Here is a 15,963-nt window from a genome sequence, read left to right as displayed (position 1 = left end):
GAGAATGTGTGAATTGAGAAAAGTTTAAAACCCGAGAATTGCTGAAAGAGGAAGGGTAAAATAGGCAACTGCTTGATAGGAGAGAAAGCAGCAACAGAATGATATAACCCAATGGAGGGAACAAAAATGGTTAAACAACCAAACATGGCAGATCCACAGGGAATAGCTATATCTGGGACAGAAACAATAACAACTACAACAACAACAACATTCGATTTATATACCGCCCTTCAGGACAACTTAACATCTACTCAGAGCAGTTTACAAAGTGTGTTATTATTATCCTCACTACAATCACCCTGTGAGGTGGGTGGGGCTGAGAGAGCTCTGGAAGAGCTGTGGCTGACCTAAGGTCACCCAGCTGGCTTCACGCAGAGGAGTGGGGAATCAAACCTGGTTCTCCACATTAGAGTCCTGCTGCTCTTAACCACTACACCAACCTGCCTCATGATCCAAGTTGAATGTGCCAAGTGACTCTAAGACACATGACTTGCTACTAAAAGTTCATAGCTAACTGGACTTCCTAATTCAAAGCTCATTCATTTAATACACTAAATTAGCTGTGAATCAGTGGATTTGTTTACTGAAATCTCTGGTGGGTAACATTTCTAATTCAACTTTTTAGTATTCTGGGCATACACAAAAGACTTGCTTGAAACTCCCTTGGTTTCAAATGGTACCAACTCAGATTCCACAGATTTATATACACTTGATGGGTTAATATTTTAATAGAGTGAAGAGTAATACCTGCAACAAAAGTGAATGTTTAAGTTGTGCATGTCTTATACCAGCTCCTCTTCAGACAGTGTTAGCCTCTACTTTGAGAAACGATCACAGTCAGTGTATGTTTTGCTGCTGCACAACTCTTCAAAATGTTTGTTTCCAGGCACAATTCAAACCACTGGTTCTTACCTTTAAAGATTCACATGGCATGTAAGTAAGACTCTTGAAGAACTAACTGCCTTCTCCGATGTTGACCTGCCTGCTCTATCTGCTCCCATTTTCTGTAATGAGGCAGATGGTAACACAATACAGGGCTTTTACAATGGTGGAACCTCAGTTGAGGATTCACTTCCCTATAGAGATTTACCTGGCGCCTAGTGTTTTAAAAGCTAGGAACTAGGTAAAAACTTTTTGTCTGTATAGGTTTTTTGAAAATATTGTTTTCTTATGTCACCCTTGCCAAAATCAATGCTGAAATTGTTTCACTGTGCTTTTTAAAACTAGACTTCTTAAGTTACTCTTTGTATTCTTACTCTATTTGCTCTTGCTGTTTTAACGACAGTATTGATCACTGTTTTTAATGGTTTCAGTACCTATTACTGCCCTGTTGACTTTTGTTGTGAGATATTTTGGGCATATTTTCTAGTTGGGGAATGGCTGCTTAAGAAGGAGCTTCTCATGTAAGTACACATCATAATCAACCATGCCACTAAACTTCACAGAATTTCTCCCTTTATAGGAACTGCATCTGAGCGCCATGAAAACAATGAACTACAATTTACATTACTTAAATAATTAACACAGAAGACTGAGGAGGATCCTGCAATGAAGCACAGTGAAACACGACCACTTAAAACAAATCAACCAGAAAATGCAAAAAAAAAAAAGAGGGTGGAAATTAGTCTACAGAAATAGAAGGCTGAATTTCTCTCTGTACCAAAAATAACTAGTTCACTTTATCTTTAATTATTTTAAATATATGTAGATTATCTTTACTGCTGTCCTTGGAATGCCTTCCAGGTTATCTCAAGACACCCCTCTCCAGATCTAGGCACATTAAACATTCAGGGGAGAAACCCCCAGCTAAGGCCTACTTGTAATGCCAAATATCTCAAAGCACAGCAGTTGCCTGACTTCACAACAATATTACTTGTATAACACCTCATACATACAAAGATTAATCAACCTCTCACCTGTTCAAAGATTTATCAACCTCTCTCTCATTTATCCCACCCCATGTAAGCCAGATAAAACTATTAACAGTCTGTGAAAAATAGAAGTTTTCTGAAAACTGTAACAGAGGTGATTTGGTTGGCTTGGTGTGCAAGTATGGACTCCTTTTGCAAAGGCCAGCCCTTACATCTACAGGGATTATATCAACTACAGGGATTAGTTTTTTGGGGGGTAGACCTCATCTGGGGGAAAAAAACCTACTTGGGGAGTTGATAATGGAGGCCATCTCTTGTTTGTCTTCAAAGGCCAGGCCAATTGAGACAAGTACAAGCAGAGTACAGAGTTCAACGAAGACAAGTACAGGCAGAGGCAACTTAGTAAGTCTGCCACTTCCTGGAAAGATGTCTTTAGCACATATGCATACCATCACACCCAGACAGACAGATACCACCCCTACAGAGACTGCAGTAGTGAATAGCTGGGAGGAAGGGCTCAGGGCATAGATGAATTGAGACCGACTTTCAGATAGCACAACAAGCTTTAATTAAACGGAGATTGGCCATGAACACAGCTTGAAGCCATACTCATACTCTCTCCTCCCATCTCCTCCTGTGTACAAAGTTTGAGTCAACATTTCGTGGTGTTATAAAGCTCCAATTCCTAGGATGTCTGACTGCAGGTAACTCAAAACTGAAGTTTATCCTCCATCCCCCACACAATAAAACCCTAGGATTCTGAACATCTCTTAAGGATTCTTCTGGTGAGGAAATGAACTTCCATTTATTAGGGTGCCCACACTTAGGCATCACAGTGCTTAGGAGATAATCAAAACAGGGAGTTTTTAATAAAGCTTTGCATGCAAGAGAGAGGGAGGGGGGAACAGCAACAATTTATATTCATGCCCAATAACAATTTAGTCATAGTTTGAACTTTGACATAATGTCTGGATGTAGTAGATCTCTTCACACCACATGATACTGCTGTGGTCCAGGCCCACCTCTACCACATTTACCACTAGGGTTAGTGAAGGGCAGGTCATACTGTGTATGCCTGGGTACTCCCTCACATGGCATCAACTGTACTGCAGTTAAGGGTTGGAAAGGGCTCTCTGCCTACTGTTGCCAAGGTCCCCCCCCCCCCCTCCTGTTACGGGGCCTGCCATGGACTATGTCAGTTTCCTGCGCTGTTGTTTAAAGATCTACCAAAGACTCTGTTTTGGGGCCGCATTGCCCATGCCTGTTTCCTGTTCTCTCTGCTGCAATGGACTGTGCCATCTATGTCTGTTTCCTGCATCCTTGGGCACCTATACCTGGGCCCAGAGCCATGCTGCTAACAGCAAAGTGCCAGCCGGAGGGAGTCTCCACGAGCCTGGCCAGGCACCCCCTGGTCACTTCCCACGGACAGCCCCTTGCAGGCCAGTCACTGAGTCTGCCCTCACCACTGGGCAGCCTGCTAGCAAGCCCAAACCGTGCCAAGGGAGAAACCATGTTTCCCAGGCAAAGAAGAACCACTATGGACTGTGTGGTCTGTGGCAGCTATTTCCAGACCAGGCTCCTGTCACATCCATGGAGCCCATATGGCCCATATGCATATCTCTGGAAGCCGCCCTGAGATGGAAGCTACATGCCAACTGACCAGAACACCTAATGGACGCATATCAATATAGCCATCGTATTCCAGGCTGATCCTGTCAAGACAGTTCCTGCTTCCTGACAAGATCCAATCAACCCACTCGGCATTCCTCCCCTTCTCTTTTGTCCCCTCCCTAAGGGTGTCACTATCACACAATTAGACACTAAAGTGGCCCATCAGGGATAGTTGTAGACCCATTAAGCCTTTGTTCCCCTTTTGAGAACCACAGGGAAAGGCACCAGCCCCAGGGTACGTTTTGGGGTATTTAAGCAGGCTTCCCCTGCTATGAGGTGCATGTGCCATTCCTCTCCTGATCCCAGCCAGGCGCTTGCCACTCCTATCCTAAACCTCCACTGCCTCTCTCTACAGGTCTAGTGCAGGCATAAGATACCATCATGCTTCGCTGCTACATCTTTCTTCCACGCCGTGACCAGGTGAGTATACCCAGTTCCATCGATCTCAAGTGGGCTCTCCTGCAAATGCAACTGGCTCTGTTTTTCCTACTCTTTATTTCTTAGTCTCTTGTGTGTACCTTGTTTGTGTGTGTTATCTTAGGCATACGCAACACTATTAGTAAAAATATGTTTTATCTTTATTAGTCTCGCCTCTTTATTGCATGAGTGTTCTGAAAGAAGGACTCTGGTATAGCTGGTCAAGATCCCGCACTAATTTAAATCCAGACTGCAAGCTAATTCCCCCATTGAAATAGCAGTTCTGGTAACACTACCTCTTCACTCCATAAACAAACTGATTGTGGAAAACAGGCAATGGGATACTAACAGTACAATTCTATACAATGAAATCAATGGGCTCAGGCTGGAGTAACTCTGCATAGGACTCACTGTTAGTTGCTCCCATGTGAGAAACATATAAGATTACGCTACATCAATAGTTGTCCTACACAATAACAGTATTTATTTTTTACTTTATGCAGAAAACGTGTACACTACAGTCAAGAGAACTTATCAATTCACAAGATTAAAAACCAGAATAAAATTAGCAGCCTAAATTATTAAGCAGTAGACATGGGCATGGCCCGGAAAAAATCATGGACCATCAGTCTGTGGTCCGTCGCGCTTCACGAACCACGGACCACGAACTTTTCACGACCTGCCCCTGTTCGCAGACCAGTTCGTCGGTCCATGGCCCGTCACTTCTGGAGACCCTAGGACCGCCCCCTCCGCACTCAGAGATGCCAAACTCACAGCGAGTCTTCAGCAGGCTCTCTTCCAAGTTTGGCCAAGATTGCATTTTGGAGATCTGAGTTACAGACCCCCAAAGCGGCCGCTCCCAGGAAACTTCCAGTAGATAGAATAGGAGCCACAAACGCCAATAGACTTGCATTGGCTTGCAGCAATTGGCAGAGCCCTAGGCTAGCCCAACACTCCACAATCAAACAAGAATTAAAAGGGAAAAAATGAGACTGAAGAGTGAGCCCTCAAGGAACCCAATAAGTTTGGTCCCAGAGCCTTACTGTAGCTCTGAGACTGGGTTTGGGCAGAGCCCTAGGCTAGCCCACCACCTCACAAGCAAATAAGAATTGAAATTAAAAAAATATTAAACAGAAGAGTGAGCTCTCAGCCGAGGAAACCCAATACGCTTGCTGCAGCACAAGCCCCAAGCCTCCCTTTCGCACAATCCCAAAAACTCCTGCAACAAGCAGTTCCTCCCTCGGTAACCAGCTGGAAAGTGAAACCGAAGCTCAGAGTTGGGTGTTACATATACAGCTTGCTCTCACAGAGAATAATGGGAGCTCTCTGGTTGGTAGCCAGAGCTGCCTATCAAGGTTTTCTGGGCTAAGATGGGTGTGTTCCAAAGGCAGCAGAAGATCTGCAGGTGACTACCCTACGATGCCTAGGGAATTGATTGCTTGGGGCTGGGGTGTCTGGTTTCACGGACCAATGGACTGACAGACCGGCCCAAAAGTTGTCGCATCTGTGAAAAACACACGTCCCATGAATAACCTGCCTGTTCACGAACGCTGAACCAGGCAGGTCCGTGTCAAATTTTGGTCCATTTTTCAGTCTGTGACCACCTCTATTAAGCAGCATAAAACAATACGATACTCATGAAATATCCTTCAGGCTAGAAGCATACTATAAACACTATTAAAAATAGAATCAATAATTCAATTAAAAGCCTGAGCAGAGAGGGTTTTTGGCACTATGCCAAAAGGGAAGTAATGCAGACACCAGGCAAGATGCAAAGAGAAGGGCATTCCCCAGATGAGGTGTCACCCACTGGAAAAAAACCCATCTTTGGTTGCTATCCAATTCACTTCTGCAGGCAAGATTAAGAGTGCAGGGTTTAGGAGAAAAACAACTGCCAGCCCGGACAGTATGAGAGATGACAGCTTTCAAATATTCTGCTCCCAAGGTACTTAAAACCTTAAAGGTAAACATGAGCTATGGACCAAATGAAAAACTACAACCCTCAGGTTTGCTGACCCCAATCTCCCCCAGCAAAGCAGCTGGCCAATGGGGTGAGGCTGCAGAAAGCTGCCACCTGGATGACAGCCAATCCTTGGCCCAATTGCCCAGAGTCATCCCACACACCACCCACCTCCCAGCACAAATGATGCCTCAGTTTAAGATTGAGAACTAGACTAACCAGCACTTTGTGTCATAGTTTTCTATGATTTTTTACTGATTCCAATTCTTATAATTATTTATTTAGCAGAATTTTTTTTGTCATCAAATTGCAGACAACTTACGGCAACCCCTACTGGGGGAGAGATGTTCAGAGGTGGTTTGCCACTGCTTGCCTCTGCTTAGCAGTCTTGGACTTCCTCTCATCTAAGTACTAACCAAGGCTGACCAGGAAGTACTTAGTTCAAAGACAAATGAAATACTGTGTTTGTTTAGCTATATGAAAATATAATTTAGTCTCTTTTCCACTTCAGTTAAGTTTTCAAAATTGAAGATATCAAATTTTAAGTTGTACCCAAGGTTTACACTTGAAAAATCCTATTAGCAAGCTAAAGTTGCTGAAAGTCCAAGCAGCTATTTGTTTTCCAAAGCATCTAATTAGAACTGTTCGTGATCTATTGCATGAAACAGTTATTAAAAGTAGGTGGTGCACACAGAGCTGCATATTTGAGTCTCTGCTTCACCTTCTTACATGGTAACGTTATTCTATTGGCAACAGCTGTTTCTACTTACTTGAAGTGCAGCAGGTGCAGAACAAAAGAATCAAACCCTTTCACCTGCTGCCTCAAATTTTGTTCAGGTAACTCTGTAGAAGTTATCTTTGTATGCCTGTCACCACAACAGATGTTCAGTGGGAAGTCAAGATAGCCACACCTATATATCTTTGCCTTGATCTTTGCCTCCTTCAGCCAACCTGATTCAAGTAACTGAGCTGTACAACAATAACTTGTTCAACAAAATACACCCAATATGTTCAGAGGGAAATGCAAAGTGTCAGTCAAAACTGTTGCTTTCTTGACATCATGACACTGACAAAAACGAGGACATTTCCTTTGAACATGTTTCTATTGCAAGATGCTTAGCCTATATTAATTTGTATTATAGTTGCAAGGACATGCATTTGGACAACTATCGAGATCAATTTGCACACTGTACTCTTGAGCTGGCTTTGAAAGTTGAACTTTGGTTCCTAAATCTTTGTAATGATACATATATACATGGGTCTTGTCTCAATATCTTGTTTAAACTATCATGGGTCCTCTGATTTCCTAGCAAGCACATACTTCTATTTTAATTGCAATTCTGTGCCTGTTGGATGTTGCCTTTGAAAGTCTACCCATACTTAATTAGCTTGCTGTGCTTACACTATCAAATAGTATTTTATGATTTTAGAAGAGAATTCAAAGAGTTTTCAATGACCCAGAACAGTTGAGATGGCGGCAGAGTTTCTATAAGGTTTTTGAGTGAATACTTGGACTCTTTAAGAAACCAACAGAGTTGCAGTGTGAAGAAAGCGACCCTCCCCAAACCAAGGTTTTGACCACATATGAATGTAATGCCAATAGCAACATTTATATCACACTCTTTCTTTCTGGGAATCCACCATGATTGGATGCATGCTTGCCAATAAATGGTGGTTTCTGGAGTAATGAAGAGGGAATTGTTTGGGCAACATCTTGCTAGCTGTATAGCATCTCAGCTGTGTTTCTGTTTCCCTCCTTCTATCTGCGGGTATAAAGACTGAGTAGATCCAGGGGTGTAAGTCTCGGGGTGTGAGCCAAAAGACTCCAGGCTCCTAGTTTACAGCTTGGAGCTCACAGCCTGGAAGCCAACTGAGTGAACCATGTTCTCCCAGGATGTATGGTGTTTGTTTTAGTCTGTGTTGATTATTTCAAGTATATTGTTTAATTTGCTCTGGGAATGTCTGTAAACTGCTTTGGGTCTCCTGGGGATAAAGCTGCACAGTAATGAAAAAATAAAATGTGAAATATGCAGGTCACACAAGATTCTATGTCATACATCCAAGAGTTTCTGTATAACGATTATGCAACTCTAAATACACTTATACTGGGAAATAAATTCCACTGGTGTCAATTGGGTTGCACTGGTAGGAAGACTGATAGGAGGGGGCTGATAAAACAGATAGTGTTAGAACATGTAAAATAAAACAGAACAGATAACACTAGGTAACAACCGATGAAAAGCTTTTCACAGTTGGAGCTCAGCACTCCAATTACACCTCCAAACACACTCCTGCTGCCCTCAAGACAATGACATAATCCAAAATGGTTTCCAACAAGCAATCCAGTATTGAATTAATATTATTCTGAGATTATTCATTTCTTACTCAACACATGTGTATCCCACCCTCCTTCCACGGAGTATAAGGTACAGCGTAACTGAGGCATATTTATTGTGTACATTACAATGGAACAGTGTTTCCCCCTTTGATGGGTGTGTTGGGTTTAGTCTCATGGGATGGAGTCCCTGCTCCTTGGTTCTGTTTATTAGAATTGTTGACTGCATGAGCTTTCTTGTCCTGAAACCAGCTCCCTCCATCCCTGTAGCCTCTTGCTAATAAATTGATGCTGTTTTAAACATACCCATCTCTGCTGTGTGAGTGAAGAGTACCCGGTTCTTAATTTGCAAGAAAAGGGGAACATCGCAGAATAGGCGTATGCTCCATTTTATCTTTACAGTTCTGTAAGGATAATTAAGTTAGTAGACACTGACAAGAGAGCTTCATAGTTGACCATAGATTTCCACTGAAGTCTCCCTAGTCTAAACTCAACTTTTTAACTGCTATACCACACAGCTACATCCCAAATAATGTTACTAGCATACAGTGAGAAGCAAGGAACTAGGAATTCTTCAAACATGGAACAGTCATTATGACAAGACTAGATTCCTAAAAATGAATTATAATTTAAGAGGAAGGCTGGAGGAACCTTAAGCCTCCTATAAATTGTGACAAGTGAATTTTTATCTTTCAATAAAAGGAAACTAAGCAATGTTACAGAGATTTGCTGTACACCACTGAAATGCTTAAACATGCTTGAAAAATGAAGATGAGTGGAACAAATTTCAAATAGCGCTGCTGCCCTCTTCTGGGCTTCAACCGCCCATCCCCCAACTTCTGACAACTTCTACCATTAAGCCCTAGAGTTCCATAACAAGCCACTTAGGGAAATATGCTCCAAATTACTGAGGAAAGCTAAATTTTCTGGAAACATGTGTGTGGCCTAAATAAAGGCAGGATTTGTTAAGAGTGGTAACACACCAGCAGCGAAATACATTATTGAATAACAGCAATTGTTACCAAAAAACACTGATAAATGCAGACAGTGAGAGAGTTGCTGATGATGAAACAATCAAGGAAACATCTGGAATAAATCAGAAAACTCTCTGAACTAAAAGTCTCCAAGAACAACCCTTCTTTCCCCTCCCCCCCACTTTCCTGTAAAACATTGGGGAAAACACTGACTACAACCTCAAGCTTTCAGAAATGTATGCAATTATAATGATAATTCTGAAACTATTTCACACATTAAAAACATTTGCAATATTTTAGGTTATCAAATGTGCTTACACAGGACAATAATAAAAGAAGGTGAAGCAAAATGGGCCAACACAAAAATCAGCCCTTCTTTCCACATCTAGAGCCACCAACAATTCATTAGTAAATCGCAAAATAAAACATTTGATGCGAGTTCATGCACTGTTCAAAGGCCCCAGTCTGTGCTGTTTGCATGACGCACTGAGCCTTCCCTTTTCTTCTCCCACACACATCTTGCCTCCCACTGATCTGGCAAGCATATCTTAACCTTTCAACCTTTCACCAACAAAAATTAAAGTTTCCAAACAGCAAGCTTGTATTTAAAAAAACACACTCAAACTTCTGATGGATATGCAACATAAGAATCATTCTTTTTTTCGGGAAAATGGGGTCACTTTTCTACTTAGGAGTCCCACTTCAATAGAGACGTGGTGTGGAAAGATCTCGTATTTTCTCTTGTACTTTCCCCCTAAATACCAAAATGTAAAAATTAGGAGGAAATGGGGGGACAATTGCCATTAAATATTTTTAAAACTAGTACTTTAAAATATTGTTACTGCCAACGGACACTGCTACAAATGTCTTTGATTCAAATCACAAAGCATTGCTAGCATTGCTAGTGTATCTGAGTTTACTTAAAAAGCAACGTTCTTAGGATCTGATGGGAAAGTAAATTTCAAATATAGCAGCATCCAGAGGTTTGAAATCTCAAGATGTTTGAAACAGGAACGCAGCCTGGGAGTCTACCAAGCATTATTATTATTTTTTATTTATTTAAAGCATTTCTATGCTGCATTTCCACCCAACCCAGGGTCCCCAAGGCAGCAAACATTAAAACATTTCAAATATTAAAACAGCATTGAAAACACACCCACGAAATACTTAAAACAATTAAATGAAAGCTATAAACACAAACTAGGAGGAGGACTAATCAGACTTAGTGAGGGAATGGCAAACAAAACCTGCTGGCAGGACAATGATAGAGGGAAACTAGTTAATGTCCCCAGGGGGCAGAGTTCAAAAGTTTTGGTGCCACAACTGAGAAGACCCCTTTTCTTGGTGTGCTACCTATCTAGCCTTAGATGGTGGAGGCACTTAAAGCAGGGCCTCTGAAGATGACTGGAGTGGATGAGTAGGTTCATATGGGAGTAGGCAATCCCATATGATGCTAGCCTCAAGCCATATAGGGCTTTAAAGGTCAACATCAGCACTTTAAATAAGGCCCAGAAGCAAACAGGGAGTCAGTGTATATGGAACGAAACTTGAATAATATGGTCCCTAGGATCCACTCCTCAACATTCTGGCTGCAGCAGTCTGTGCCAGACAGCTTCCAGACAGTCTTCAAGAGCAGCTCCAGGTTGATAACACTGCCGTAATATAACCTAGATGTTATCGGGACATGCACTACAGTGACAAGATCTTTCCCACCCAGGAAAGTACATAGTTTAGTCTTTGGTGTAGTGGTTAAGAGCGCGGGACTCTAATCTGGAGAACTGGGTTTGATTCCTCACTCCACTTGAAGCCAGCTGGCTGACCCTGGGTCAGTCACAGCTTCTAGCTCTCTCAGCAACACCCACTTCACAGGGTTTTGTTGTGGGGATAATAAAGACATACTTTGTAAACCGCTCTGAGCGGATGTTTACAAAGTCATCCTGAAGGGCAGTCGAATGTTGTTGTTGTTATTACAGTTGGCTCACCAGCCAAAGCTGGTGAAAAGCACCCCAACCACCTCTACCACTCCTGTTTCTTCTACAGGAGAATTGGTTCCAGCAGCAGCCCCAAGTTAAAAAACTGTTCTTTTAGGGGTAGCACAACCTAATCCAGAACACAAGATAAGCTATTTCCTGTGTCAGAATTTCCCCCCATCATTTTGTCAGAATTAAATTTCAGCTTGTTAGCTCTCAGCCATCCCAAAAGTGCCTCCAGGCACCTACCTATTCATAGTTTCCATAGCCTCTCTAGGATCTGTTAAAGTGCAAGATAGAGCTGTGTATCATTTGCATAGTAAGATTTGAGTCCAGTGGCATCTTAGAGGCCAAGAAGGTTTTCAGAGTATAAGCTTTTGAGAGTTAGAGCTCCCTTCTTCAGACACACAGTTGTGGCAACTCAGCACAGATCTCTAGATTATCTCTCCCAGAAGCTTTACATAGATGTTAAAAAGCATGGGGGATATGATGGAACCCTGTGGGATCCAATTGGCTGAGCTGCAGCCTCCAACTGTCATACTCTCAAATCTACCTTCAAAGTAAGATTGAAACAACTGCAAAATGGCGCCTTCTGGTCCCAACTGCAAAAGGCAGTCTAGAAGGATAGATGGCATCATAGCAGGGCTGATGGTATCAAAAGCTGCTGAGAGGCCCAGGAGAATTAACAGAGACACACCCTTCCTATTCATTTCCCTATGCAAATCATCCACCAGGACATTATGCTCCTGCAACACAGTTGCAGAACTAGACATGGGCACGATCCAAAAAATAATCCCGATTTAGCTGATCGTGATTCCGCGGCGGCACCGAAACCAGGTACCGGAACCTCACCGATCAAGTCCCGTTTCCGATACAGAATCGGGAATTGGGAAGGCCGATGCAGGAGGGCGCCCCACGGTTTCCAGCGCTAAAGGAATGGTGGGTGAGGAAGATGGCGGCCGCTGGGCCCAGCAGGCCCATGGAGGCAGCGGCAAGCCGCCTCCCCTCAGGGGCGGGGGGTCTGACCCCACGGGAGTGTGCCGGTACTGTCACGGGGGGGGGGGACCAGAGGAGATAGCTCCTATTCCCTAATTCCCTATCCGCCATAGCCCAAAGCTAAAGCTCCCCCCCTCTTCCGCTTTCTCTCTCCAAAAGCGGCAAGCGAGAGCTCGCCTCTGTCCCACTCCACCTGGGAGCGGAAAGTGAAACTTTGTTGCACAGCACATGGCTATTTATAAAGCATGGGTCTGCTACGCAGGAGGGCTGTGTTTGGCTGTAAGAGCTGCCTCTCAAACTTTGCAGGGATGAGATTCAAGTGTCCATGGCTACAGAAGAACACCCCCTTCCCCCGCCCTCCCCTCTCTTCTCCCAAATGGACGAGATGGGCACGCGCTTTTCTGGCTGCTCCGTGGTTGGAAAGAAGCCCTGCTGGCTTCCATTCACGTTTCCAGGGCGACAGAAGGAGGGCAAACAGCTCCGGTATTCCCCAGGCTCCGTTTCCACGGATGGCTGGCGCAAGACTGTCTGCAGACGGCAATCCCGAACGTAAACCGATCGATTCGATCGAGACCCGATAGAGCGCCCCACCCGACCGCTGAACCGGGAGCCATGGATGGAACCAATCAGCCCGGTCCTGATGGTGCAAACGTCAAAATCGGGGCAATTTTCAGTCCGTAATTCCGATCGTGCCCATGTCTAATCAGAACTCCTGCTTCTCACTTGCCCATGATTTCACAGGACCACCAGTTCTGCTAGGTCAGGCCAATCATCCATCAAGTTTAGCATCCCCACAATGGCAAATGAGATATTCTAGAAGCACAAAGGCCTAATTCTTTTCACTGCTTTTACCTCCCAACCCCACAACAAATGACATCAATCTTTTTTATTAAGTAAAATAAATGTAAGTATTATGCATCACAATAAACTAAGGTGAAAGAACAGAAAAGTTTGATTTACTTTACACAAACCCTCCATATTGTGAAGTCCATAAAAGCAGAACAAACTACACCTGATATTGGGTTTCAGGACTGGAAGTGTTCATGGGTAATTTGATTCTTAGGAGTCATTGGAAGGAAGGGAAGGGTGTTGAGATGTCCCAGGTCCATGGGAAGGTGGCACAATTTTCCTACCTCCCTGATCCTTTTTTGTGTAGAAAATTATCTTAGCCATGACAGAAAAAGAAGATCCTATTTTTTTTTTTGCATACCTGGACTAACAGCATCAAATTCAGCACTGCTAATTTTGACTACAATTACTGTGATACTTTGCAGCCTGATCCTATGCATGTTTACTCAGAAACAAATGCCCGAGTTTACTGTTTACCCCTGGGTGCACAGAATTAATTGTAGCAGTACTCATTATACTAAATATCCATATTTATTACAGTTCCAAAGATATTTTCAGAGCTTTCCCCTCTAAAACTTAAAACTTCTTTTGCCTTTGCATGATAATGCCAAGATCCAAAGATATACTGTAGATATATTGTCGAAGGCTTTCATGGCTGGAGAACGATGGTTGTTGTGGATTTTCTGGGCTGTATTACCGAGGTCTTGGCATTGTAGTTCCTGATGTTTTGCCAGCAGCTGTGACTGGCATCTTCAGAGGTGTAGCACCAAAAGATAGAGATCTCTCAGTGTCACAGTGTGAAGATGTTAGCAGGTAATTTATATCTACTCAGGAAGGTGGGTTTGGGTTGTGTCATCCTGTAAGAGTTTCTCAGGGTGTGGAATGCTGATGGAATGCTAATGCTTCACTGTATTCTGAGGAGGTTCTTTTGCATATGGATTGGTGCTTGATATGCTAATCTTATCTGCAGGGCTATTGTAATATGTAGAGTATATTGTTAGCCTGGTGTTTTTCAGGACTGGAAACCATGCTCTATTCATTCTTAAAGTCTCTTCTTTCCTGTTGAAGTTGTGCTTATCCTTATGAATTTCAATGGCTTCCCTGTGCAATCTGACAAAGTAGTTGGAAGTGTTGTCCAGTATTTTAGTGTCCTGGAATAAGATACTGTGTCCTGTTTGAGTTAGGCTACGTTCAGCCACTGCTGATTTTTCAGGTTGGCCAAGTCTGCAGTGTCTGTCTTTCATGTTCTTTCATTCTTGTCTGGATGCTACGCTGTGTGGTCCAGATGTAAACTTGTCCACAGCTGCAGGGTATGCGGAATACTCCTGCAGTGGTGAGGGGTTTTTGTTGATCATAGTATCTGTTGATTTTTCTGGTGGGTCTGAATTCTGTTTGTAGGTTGTACTTTTTCAGAAGCTTTCCCATCTGATCAGTGATTCCTTTGATATATGGCAAAAACACTTTTCTGGACAGTCTCCCACAAGACTACTATAAATTTTACATCTCTGTTTTCAAGAACAATTTTAGAAATACATTCATGGAGATTTTTTGAATTATGATTTGTATCAATCTTTCTGGAACAAAAGATGGATAGACAGATGAGTGGGCAGAGCACCTCTTTGTCTTCCTACTACTACTACTCCATTTCCACAGCATCAACGCTTACTTGCCTGCAACTTGTCTAGCTAGTTCTAGTTCCCCGCCAGATGTTTTAACAAGTGGGTTGAAAGGGTAGGAGGCATTTTGGAGGCTCATGTGGAAGACTAGGGAACTGCAAATGACTGGACAACTTGCAGAAAGAAATATGAATAGTGCTGTTCTTAAAGATGGGACTGGACTAAAGCTGAAAAGATATCCAGTTGTGGATGTGAATAGATGCAAAAGGAATGTCCAAAGCTGTGAGACTCACATAATAAGAACATAGAACATGAGAAGTATGAAGCCAGGTAAGCTAGAAATCATAAAACAAGAAATTGCCATTCTGGGTGTGAGTGAACTAACGTGGATCAACTCGGGACTAGACATGGGTGTCAGGGCTTGCCACTGCTACCACTGGGCGTGGCACTGGGCGGTCTGCTCCTGACATCATAGGGGGGCCAGGGATTCTGCAGGACCCTGCTCTGTGGAAGGAGGGGCGGTATACCTCACCCAGACTCCCTCTCAGTCCACTCGCTGGCCTGCTCAACCTGGCCTGCTTACCCTCTGCGTCCTCTTTCACTCCTTCCTCCCAGAGCTCTCCTCCAAACCTCCACGCTTGCATCACACCGCTCTCACTCCACATCATCCCTCCCTACTCACACCCACACCACAGGGCTCTTCCCAGCCAGCTTTTATAGGGCTTCCTTCTACTGTCCCACCCCTCTTCCAGCCTGGTCTTGGGCTGCACCAAGCAGTTGCAGCTGGGGTAGCTGATCTGGGCCCACTGACCAGCACCAGCTGTGCCTTGTTCCCTGGCTGCCCAGCCTCCCTGCCTTGGCTGATTGCTGCAGGCCTGTCCAGCTGCAGTCCCCTGGCTAGCAGCCCGGCCTGCCTGGCTGAGCTGATGGCTGAAGGTGGGTCCAGCTGCAGCTCCTTGGCTGGTTGCCCAGGGCTTCCTGCAGAGTGCCTCCAATAGCCCCACCTGGAGTGGCTTGGCTTTTGGCAACTCCTGGGCCAGGCTACTATTTTCTGGCTGGGGCGTGGCTTTGGGTTGTTGGGGCTGCTGCTGCTTCTCCTTCTCAGGTAAGGTCTTTGGGTGGGTGACTGCTGGGCCCCCAATCCCTCTGCCCTTGCCCCCTTCTGCCTTGCTTAGCCCCCTTTCCTTCCCCAGGGGAGTGGGACTCGCTGGCCTCCTTCTGTCTCCCCCTGCCTCCTGAGGCCCTGGGCCTTTGCCCCTTGCCCCTGGCACAGGCAGGTTCTGGCTCCATTTGCCCATGGGAGG

The 15,963-nt window shown here is 44.0% G+C and overlaps 1 protein-coding gene across 2 annotated transcripts in view; it reads right to left on the bottom strand.

Annotated features, from left to right (window-relative positions):
* The window catches only part of CDKAL1 (CDK5 regulatory subunit associated protein 1 like 1), a 480,236-nt gene that overhangs the window by 228,652 nt on the left and 235,621 nt on the right, over window positions 1-15,963 (bottom strand). The window lies entirely within an intron of this gene.

Source organism: Eublepharis macularius, chromosome 7, assembly GCF_028583425.1.
Source record: "Eublepharis macularius isolate TG4126 chromosome 7, MPM_Emac_v1.0, whole genome shotgun sequence".
Classification (NCBI taxonomy): Eukaryota; Metazoa; Chordata; class Lepidosauria; order Squamata; family Eublepharidae; genus Eublepharis; species Eublepharis macularius.
Note: the sequence above shows the minus strand (reverse complement) of the source record. Positions and strands in the feature narration are given on the sequence as shown.